Source organism: Leucopleurus acutus, assembly GCF_964270905.1.
Source record: "Leucopleurus acutus genome assembly, chromosome: 11".
NCBI lineage: Eukaryota > Metazoa > Chordata > Mammalia > Artiodactyla > Delphinidae > Leucopleurus > Leucopleurus acutus.
Window position 1 is genome coordinate 97,322,031 of NC_139152.1, and position 10,835 is coordinate 97,332,865.

Sequence of the window (10,835 nt, forward strand, 5' to 3'; positions counted from 1 at the left end):
GCATACAACAAGGTGGCATCTCCGTCCTGACATCCTGGATTCCACGGCCCCTCTGCTCAGCCTTCGTGACAGTAAAAAAAAAAAAAAAAAAAAAGATTGTTTCAGTGCTGGTTAAGTGTTCTGCATCTCACATCTTTAGTAATAAGCTTTCTCATTTGACAGCAAATCCCAGTTTTACAAAGCACTTTTTCAACCATTTTTTTCCCTTGTGCACAGACCCCTGTAAGGTAGCAGCTCCCCAACTTTTCAGAGAAGGGAGCCAGGCATCGGAGAAGCTGTGGCAAGTTCATGAGTTACTGTCAAGGATGCTCATAGGTTGATCCAGCAACAGAAAAGCCAGGGGTACCCTGATTGGGAGCTGCGGGCGTCAGGGCAGGGAGCCAGGGGCCTGGTAGGCAAGGTTGTGGGTGGTGGCAGTGGACCTTGGACCAGGGCTCAGGATGGAAGCTCTGAAATCCCAAGGGTGAGGAAGGAGGAAGAACAGAGCAGGGCAGAAACAAGGGCCCAGTGAGGATGCTGGGGGACAGAGTGAAATCAGAGCTCAGAAAGTGTAATAATCAAAGATCTATAAAGACAAAGCTCATCACACCCGCCCTCCCACCCCTCAGTCCCTCTCCCCCAAAGGGGTCTACACCCTCAGGCTCACCTGCAACCTTCCTCACTCTTCTGACCTGCAAACAAATAAAGCACAGAGCCACACACAGCCAGGGAACTGGGTTTGTTGGTTTTTACTGCGGTGGGGCCATCCTCGCCCTTTTCACCTGAATGCATCTTGCTTCGGGCCGGTGGGCAGGCCGGTGTGGGCTGCTCCAGCCTGCACCTGGCCGGTCAGCTAAATCGGGAGGGAGGGCCAGGCAAGGCTGCAGAAAAGCAAAGATCTGTTGATCTGCTCTGCCCGGGGTGGGGTTGGGGGGACTGGCCCTGGGGGAAGAGGCAGAGGGCAGGGAACTGAAAGAAGCCAGCTGCGGTGGGGACAGCCCTGCCTGATTGACTGACCTGGAGAGGGCAGGAGTCCCCACAGGACAATCAAAGCTGTTCCTAGGGTGGGGTGGGGCGGCAGGGGGAACAGGGGAGGCCCAGCAAAAACTGGCAGAACCGCCCCCATAATAAAAGGATATGTTCTCGTCAGGCTCTTTTCTAATCCAGACTCCCCTCCCCCCCATTTCTCCCGGTCGCCTTGTTTCACCACAGACACCACTGGGGAAATTGCTGGGAGAAGGAAGGAGGGAGAGGCAATGGGGTTTATTAGGAATGGTGACTTTGTGATTTTCTGCTGCTAAGCGGCAACACTAGCTTGCCCTCCCCCCGCCTGCCGGACAGAGGAGAGGGGAGAGGGAGGCGCAGCCCCAGCCCGAGGTCTGGGCGGGGCAGCATGGGGCAGTGAAGGCTACAGGGCCACCAGCGAGCACCAGGGCCCCAGTTTCTCTCTGCCCTCTCTGAGACAGTCTTACTGAATGTAGTCAGTTGAACTGTGTTCCCCAAAAGATATGTTCAAAGACTAACCCCCTGTGAATGTGACTTTATTTGGAAATAGGGTCTTTGCAGGTATCATTAGTTCCTTTCATCTTGAGATGAAATCATCTTGGATTTAGGGTCGGCCCTAAATCCAGTGGCTGGTGTCCTTGTAAGAAGAGGAGGGGACACACAGAGACACAGGAAGCAAGTCCACATGAAGATGGAGACAGAGACTGGGGTGATGTAGTTACAAGCCAAGGGATGCTGGGGGCCACCAGAAGCTGGGAGAGGAAAGGAAGGATTCTCCCCCAGAACCTTCAGCAGGAGCATGACCCTGCCGACATCTCGACTTTGGAGCACTAACCTCCAGAACAAATGTCTGTTGTCTGAAGCCACTCAGTTCGTGGTACTTTGTCACAGCAGCCTCAGGAAACGAATCCACTGAATAAAGAAACCAAGCAGGGATCGTTAGGGAGGATGATGACTCTCCTGAAGAAGAGGCAGGCAAGGGATTTTAAACACCTCTGAATCCACTTGGGAGCAACCCTTTTACAACAAGGAGTAGTAAGAGAGAAGTCGGTAACCTTTTATTGTAAAGCCACATAACCTTATGAAAAGTCTGGAAAACAGAAAAGCACATTTACCTGTTATCCCATGATACCCTTCGGAGTCTACAGACCCGGGTTCAAATCCCTGCTCCATCTTCCTTTTGACTTGAACGTAATTCACTTCTCTGAGCCTCAGTTTATTCATCTGTAAAGTGGGGATAATAATCCCGCCCCCCCCCCCAAATTTATTAGAATTAAACAAGAAAATACACACTAGGTCCTAGCACGTGCCTGGCGACTCACCAAATCTTAGTAAGGTGCTTGTTGAATACTGGTTCCTCCCCCTCTCTGATAAAAAGCTCCAAAATGATGAGCTTGAGTTCATTTTAAAATCCCTAAATGTGGATGTATCACAACTTTCTTCTTCCTTTATTTGGAAACAATGAAGATTTTGTGTTTTTTTTAACTTTTAGAAAGATTTATTTTTAAATTTACATACAATAAAATTCACTCTCTTGGGTATATAATTCTCTGGGTTTTGACAAGTGCATAGAGTCGTGTAACCACTACCACAGTCAATATAAAGAACATTCCAGGAACTTCCCTGGTGGCCCAGTGGCTGAGACTCCACATTCCCAATGCAGGGGGCCGGGGTTCGATCCCTGGTTAGGGAGCTAGATCCCGCATGCATGCCGCAACTAAGGAGCCCGCCTGCCCGACTAAAAAAAAGGATCCCGCACACCGCAACAAAGATACCTTGTGCCACGGCTAAGACCCAGCGCAGCCAAAATAAATAGATTAAAAAAACCAAAAATCAGTCCATCACCTCCCCAATTCCCTCCTGCAGCCCCTTTGTGGTCAGACCCCCACCGCAGCCTTCAGGAACCACTGGCCTGTTCTCCTTTTGTCTTTTCCAAAAAGAGGTTCATAGAAGTGGAATCGCAAGCACGTGGCCTATCGCGTCTGGATCCTTTCACTGGACATACGCTTCTGAGGTCCGTCCATGCTGTCGTGCGGCTTCCCCCGTATTGAGGAGGGGTTCCCGCCGAGTGTGCTCCTGTGTGGTTGACCACAGTGGCTGATCCCTCCAGGTGAAGGATGCGGGCTCTTCCCCGATTTCAGTGACTGTGAATAAAATTGCTATAAGCATTCATGTCTGGGTTTTCGTGTGAACATGAGTTTCCATTTCCCTTGGGTAACACCTGAGAGTGGGGTTCCAGGTTCCCATCAGGTTTCTAATGGCCTCTGAGTCAGACCTGCTCAGAGGTGGGGTAGAGAGGGGAGCACGGTCTGGGAAGATCTGGGTCCCTGTCGCAGCTCAGGGATGACAAAGGTCAACCAACTGAGGAGCCCTGCTGTCACTGCAGCCTCCTCCAGGTCTGCTTCCCTTCTCTTGGAACGACCAGGCCAGGGTGGGGAGGAGGGTGGCCAGCGACGGGCCCTGGGACTAAACCGAGCTTCGTGGTATAATCCATATGTTCCGCTGCAGCCCTCCGGGGTGGGGAGGTGGGAGCAGCTCTGTTTAGTTCTGGTGCTACTGGGCCTGCAGGTGGGTCTGTGCCATCCTTGCTCTCGCGGCTGTTTCTGGACTATTCTCCTCCCTCTTCCTTACAAAGCCTCCCTCTGCGCCTCCCGCCCTCAGCTCTCCTTACGTGTCATCTGTTACCTCTCCTTGCGGCAGGTACCCAGACCTCCAGGCCACGCCGCCCCCGGTCCTTGAAGATCCTAGCGCATGGCCTCCTGTCCCATCCACCAACTGCTCCTGTCTTCTCAGTGATTCCAGAATCCGTGTCGATAGTCCTTAGGCCTCTCAGTCCTTCACTTTCTCTCCTCCAATGGCTTTGTCCTCCTCGAAGCCCAAGGACCCAAGGCACGCTCTGGACCTTGCACCTGTGCCCAGATCCTTCAGCCCCTCAATCTCTAGCACTTCTTCATCACCACCTCTTACCATCCACTTCCTGCTTCCTAATTCCTGCTTCCAACAATCCTTGGCTACTTCAGGACCTACGAGCCATGATCTTACCCTCACCCCATCCTCACTCAGCACCACAGCCACTCTGACACCTGGAACCCCCCTCTCCATCCTCATCCTACTTGCCTGGGGAGAGCCCGGCTCTGGTTAGATCCCACCCTCCACCCACCTGTGCAGACGCCCACTCTCCCCAAGGTGGCTGGAGGCCAACACACATCCCCATGGACCACTCTCACTCACGATCCAAATCGCCCACCCCGAAGGGGCCCCACTGCCACCTGGTCCAGTTCCTGCCCCCGCTCCTTGGGGAATAACCCCACCTCCCCTCTCTGCTTCGCCCACCTGCTGTACTTCCCTGAGGAAAAGGAGAACCGGCCAGCAAAGAACTCAGGATCCCTCAAGATCCCTTGCCTCCACCCTTCTGCTTGTTCAGACTAAAACCTCGGGGTCGTCCTCACGTCCCCGCCTCCTCTCACACCCCACCCCTCCACCTGAAAGTATCCCCACAATACAGCCCCTCACGTCCCCTCCACGCCACCGGCCCCCTCCGAGCCCCTGTCTCCCACCCGGTTCACCGTGGAGCCTCCCCACCGAGCGCCCGCCTCTGCCTACGTGTCCTTCCCCAGCTTGTGCTCAGCAGCAGAGGGCTAAGCCGGGTCGCGTCACACCTGCACACCCTTCGTGTCACTCGGGGTCAAAGCCAGTGTCCTTGAGCCCTCACAGGCTCTCTAGGACCTGCTGCCACCCCACCTGTTACTTTCCGTCCAGCCTCCTCCCCTTCTCTCTCAGGCTCACCCACTCGCCACACTGGCCTCCTTGCTGGTTCTCCAGCCAAACTCGCTCCCCTCTGAGCCTTGGTACTTGCTGATCCCTCTGCCTTGAGCCCTGCCCCCCAACAATATCCATGACAGTCCCTCCCGTCACCGTTTCCCAGCTTCACTAAAAGGCTCCCCTCCTGGGGAGGTCTTCCCAGGCCACCCCATCTAAAATGGCACCTTCTCCAAGCTGCGTCTCCCTCTCTGCCCGTATTCTTCTTTGGCACTACTGCAGTGTCTTTTTTATCTATTTTTACCTTGTTTGCTGTCCATCTCCCTTTACTGGAACATGAGCTCCACGAGACCAGTGAGTTGTCATTTGCTGAGTTCCCAGCACTGAGTTCCCAGCACTGTCGCAATGCCTGGCACATAGCAGGAACTCAATAAGTTTCTGCTCTCCTGCGCTGCCCGCGCCCACCCGGGACCTCTCCTGGGGCCGTATCCTGTCCTTCTTGCCAACTCAACCCACTGCTTTGGAAATTCTCCCTGGCTCCTGCATCATTCCCCGCTTGCTGTTGGGTCATTTCCATCAGTGTACAAACATGCAAATACACTGGATTTTCTCCTTCTTAAGAAGAAAACAACCAAGGACTTCCCTGGTGGTGCAGTGGTTAAGAATCCACCTGCCAATGCAGGGGACATGGGTTTGAGCTCTGGTATGGGAAGATCCCACATGGCGCAGAGCAACTAAGCCCGTGCGCCACAACTACTGAGCCTGCACTCTACAGCCTGCGAGCCACAACTACTGAGCCCACATGCCACAACTACTGAAGCCCGCACGCCTAGAGCCCATGCTCTACAACAAGAGAAGCCACCACAATGAGAAGCCCGCACGCTGCAACAGAGTAGCCCCCACTCGCCACAACTAGAGAAAGCCCGTGTGCAGCAACAAAGACCCAACGCAGCCATAAATAAATAAAATGCTAGTTCTTTAAAAAAAAAAAGAAAGAAAGAAAACCTAAAAGATAGGATCACACGAAGTGGGAGAGAGGGAACAGTGTAGAGAGAATAGGGGTAGAACTGGACCTCTCTAAACATACCTTGTTCTGTAGTTTTGACTCTGGAACCATGTAACTGCCTTATTTAATTATAAATACATTAAATTGAAATGAAAGAAATCCCCTAAAAAAGCAAAAGGATAGGCTTCCCTGGTGGCGCAGTGGTTGAGAGTCTGCCTGCCAATGCAGGGGACACGGGTTCGTGCCCCGGTCCGGGAAGATCCCACGTGCCGCGGAGCGGCTGGGCCCGTGAGCCATGGCCGCTGAGCCTGCGTGTCCGGAGCCTGTGCTCCGCAACGGGAGAGGCCACAACAGTGAGGGGCCCGCGTACCGCAAAAACAAAAAAAACAAAACAAAAACAAAATTTGTGGGACTATTAGCTATAGATATTTTGCAGATGCTCTTTATCAAGTTGAAGAAATTCCCGTCTATTCCCAGTTTGCTAAGAGTTTTCGGTTATTTTATTTTATTTTTTAAAATTATTTATTTGTTTGTTTGTTTGTTTTTGGCTGTGTCGGGTCTTAGTTGCAGCGTGCAGGCTCAGTAGTGGTGGCGCTCGGGCTTAGTTGCCCCGTGGTGTGTGGGATCTTAGTTCCGCGACCAGGGATCGAACCCCGGTACCCTGTGTTGGAAGGCGGATTCTTAACCACTGGACCACCAGGGAAGTCGTGGGTTATTTTAAAATCATGAATGGATGTTGGATTTTGTCAAATGCTTCTTCTGCATTCATTGATATGATCGTATAATTTTTCTTCTCTAGCCTATTGATATGGTGGGTTACATTAATTGATTTTTGAATATTGAGACAGACTTGCATACGTAGAATGTGTTCCGCTTGATTGTGGTATATAATTCTTTTTATATTTGTTATAAATTTGATTTGTTAACATTTTGATGAGGATTTCTCTATGTCTGTGAAATATATTGGTCTGTAGTTTTCTTTTTTTCATGCTGCCTTTGGTTTTTATATCAGGGCAATACTGGCCTCATAAAATGATTTGAGAAGTATTCTCTTCTCTACTATTTCAGGAAGAGATTGCATCATAATATTGGTGTTAAGTTTTCATTAAATGTTTGGTAGAATTCTCTATTGAACCCACCTGGACCTACAGGGTTTTTTATGGGAGATTTAAAATGACGAATTCAATTTCTTTAATGGTTATAGGTCTTTTCAGATTATGTATCTCATCTTGCTTGAGTTTTGGTAGTCTGAGGTTTTCAAGGAATTGGTCTGTTTCATCTAAATTATCAATTTATAAGTGTAAAGTTATTTATAGTATTCCTTTATTATCCTTTTAATGGCTGTAGGATCTGTGGTGATACCCTTGTGTCATTCCTGATACTGGTGATTTGTGTATTCTCTCTTTTCACCTTGTCAGTCTTTCTAGAGGTTTATTATTTTTTTCAAAGAACCCGTTTTTGTTTCATTGACTTTCTGTATTGTTTTCAATTTCATTGATTTCTACTCTTTATCATTTCTTTCCTTCTGCTTGCTTTGGGTGTATCTTGTTTGTCTTTTTTCTAGTTTCTTGAGGTAGGAATTTAGGTTATTGATTTGAGACATTCCTCCTTTCAAATGTCAGCACTTCATGCTATATATTCCCTTTCAGCTCCACTTAACCTGCATCCCACACATATTTTCATTTTCAGTTCTTTGTAGAGGATTGTTTTTTAAAGTGGCACCAAGATGTTTGGAGGAGACAAAGACAGCTATCTACCAAAAGGCACGCTCTTCCCCTCAACGGCATAGATGTGTGGCCAGGAAGTGGCTACACAACCAGGGACTGAGTTTCCAAGTTGTCCTTGTCTCTGGTGAGGCAGTATGAACAGTTCTTGCCAATGGAGTGTGAGAAGTGCTGTATGCCACTTCCAAGCCAATGCAGTTAAGAAATAAATATTCTTTCTTCATCCTCTCCCTTTCTATGATGGAGGCAGGTGATGAAGCCTTAGGGGGTAGTGGAGCCGAAAGATGGAAAGGCTATGGTCCCTGAATCACTGAATGGAGAAACACCTCCCACCAACTGTGAACGCTCATATCGGTCTGTTATAGGGGTGAGACACATGTCTTTTTGTGTTAAACTATTAACAGTTGGGATTTATTTAGCAACAGCTAGCATTTCCTTGCTGTTAACCTCAACAGTCAGCAGTGTAACTTGAAAGACATCTTGTAATAACCTGTTAAGGGCATGGCATCCATAAATATACCTGAACTTACTGATTTCATCCAGAATCAATTCTTGGGTATGAAAGGCCTTACCGTTTATTGCCTTGTTATACCTACTATACTGAGAACATAAAACAGTAGAACATTTTGGACAAGAGACCCGATCAGAAATCCCAGTTCAAAAGCACTTGGGAGCCATTCAGAAAACCAAAGCCCCAGAGCTATCATCTCTGATAGTGCTGCTCCAGACTTCTGCCTTTCCCCCATGAATGTCTGCTGAAGACGGCTGTCTGGAGAAATGAGAATCCCTGCACTGTCTCGGCAGACAGTTTCTGCTCCCTATGTCCCCATGATATGGGCACATAGATGCCTTGGGAAGAGCTGACGCTCTTAGGCTCTGAACCCGCTCTCCCGAATTTATGTTTCATTTTTGTAAATCAGACAGGACGTGGTCCGGAACCGTCTACAAAACACAACCCCAAACTGCTTCTTGATGTATTTCCAGTTGAAACGAACAGCTGCTCTAGTCTCAGAGCTCCTTTGTATCATTTGCTGTTTGCTGTATCTGTCTCATTGGCCTCCTCTTTTTCAGAAAACTGTACTTACATTTAAAATAGAACGTGGTTATATTTTTGAAAGCTAAATGTCTTCCTCACCAGGCCAAATGGGGGTGCTTCCCCCCTCTTTTTTCTCTGCACTTCCTCTCACATTAAAGCTGTTGAATTTGATAGGAGCTTTTGACTCCTATCTGGTTTATAAGCTCTGATTTCTAGAACAAATTACCTACGTCGCGCTCAGGCAGGCACCCGTCTGTCAGATAACCCTGGAGTTTGACTTTTCCGCCCTGCCCCCGCGCTCGATTATTCATTCATGGCAGGGAGAGATCCGGAGGGCCAGAACAATTTCATCAGCCCTTGGAATTCACGGACTGTGAGCCTCCTCTCCCCAGAGCACGCCGCTACCATAAATAGACGTCACGTGGCTTCCTTTTATGATAAGGTCGGAGGAAACGAGTGCACAGGGAGAAGCCGCTAGGAGAGTCCGAGCTCTGAGTTCCGGCTCTAAAACCTGAACAGAGCTAGTCTTCTTGCCGGGGAGGGAGGAGGGGCGCAGCTCAGAAAGGAGGGACAAGGTGGAAGACCTCGTGGGCGGGCCGCCTCCCGAGGGCTCCTCTGGATACCTGAGCGACTCCCTGACTCCCAGCACTCTCTGCCCTCAGCCATCCCTACCCCTCGCGAGGAGGCCCGCAGACGCCTTCCCGCGCCACCTGCCCGGCCAGGCTCTGCGGCTCCCCCAGCTCATTTTCTGATAGAGCTGTCACTTTTTATTGCTGATGGGAGAAATCATTTCCTCTCTTAGCTGAATGTTAACTGGCCTTTCTCCGCTCTTTCATTCAGTTAGTACATGCAGTCCCCTAGTTTTTTTCCAATCCCCAAGGGAAAAGCACCTTAGTAGAGAAGCATTCCAGCAAGACAAGGAAGGTGTTTCTTGCAAAACTGCTAATTGGTAATTGCTAAATCAGAGGTTAAGAAAAAGCTAAAAAGGAGTGCAAGGAGGGGGGTAACCAGGCATTTCGGTAGTTCCACAGGAGTTTTAACCGCCTGCAGGCTCACCGCTACAGTACCTACCACTGCAGAGGGCTCAGTACTCAGTAGGGAGACCGGGGAAGCCAGCTGGGTCTGGTTGAAGAAATCAACTGAGCATCTTCAAGGGGCCAGGCACCTAGACAGACCCGAGAGGTGCCGAGATAACTAAGATGTAGTCACAGGAGGCAAACCAATAAATAAACTGGGGACACTGGTTTCCATGGGACCACAGCAGCGGCAGAGGTAAGCCAGGATACTGCGGGAGGCACAGAGCATCAGAGAAACTTCCCGGAGAAAGCCACGCTGCAGCTCAGCTGTATAGGATACCTAGGAGGTCAGCAGCAAGGGCATCCCAGGTGGAGGAGACGGTCTGTGCCGAGTCACGGTGCCTGGAACAGGGTGGTGCATGGGAGGAGGTTACGGTCACAGCAGGGCTTCGGTGCCCAAGCAGGTTTTTTTCCCCATATAATTTTATGCCCTTAAAAGAAATAGTCTTATTGAGATTTAATTTATACTCCATAAATTTACTGCTTCAAGTGCACAATTCAATGGTTTTAAATTTTTTCGTGTATTTAAAGAGTAATATTCCTGTATCTTTACAGAGTTGCACACCCATCACCATAATCTAATTTTGGAACATTTTCATCCTCACAAAGAGAAACCTTCTCAGTGGGGTTTTTGATACGGGCCTGGCCAAATTATGCCTCACATCGGTTGGCAGCGGGGCAGAGAGGGCTTTGGAGGGGGAAGCCGGGCCCCTCCCTCATCGAACCCAGAACATGAGCAAGGGGCACAGCAGGGACTGAGCCCAGGGGCTAGAGATCTGCGGCAGCGGCAGGCAACACTCACGCCATCTCTTAGATTCTTCTTTCTTGACAGGAAAGGAACTAGGTTATGAACACTCAGGCTAGTTTTTGCTGGCTGGCTATTTAGTGGTAGTGATACAAATCAGTATGTTAGATGGATGGTCGCCTACTTACAAAGAAAAAAGACAGAGGCCGTACCACAGCAAAATCCAGAATTCTGAAGTTTCTGCAAAATGGGAGCAGCACGGAGCACTATTCGTATGTTTCATACAGCAAAAACCAGGGCTGGTCTGTCCCCAGAAACGGGCAGGGAGGGCTTCCCTGCTGGCGCAGCGGTCGAGAGTCCGCCTGCCGATGCAGGGGACACGGGTTCGAGCCCCGGTCCGGGAGGATCCCACATGCTGCGGAGCGGCTGGGCCCGTGAGCCGTGGCCGCTGAGCCCGCGCGTCCGGAGCCTGTGCTCCGCGACGGGAGAGGCCACAACAGTGAGA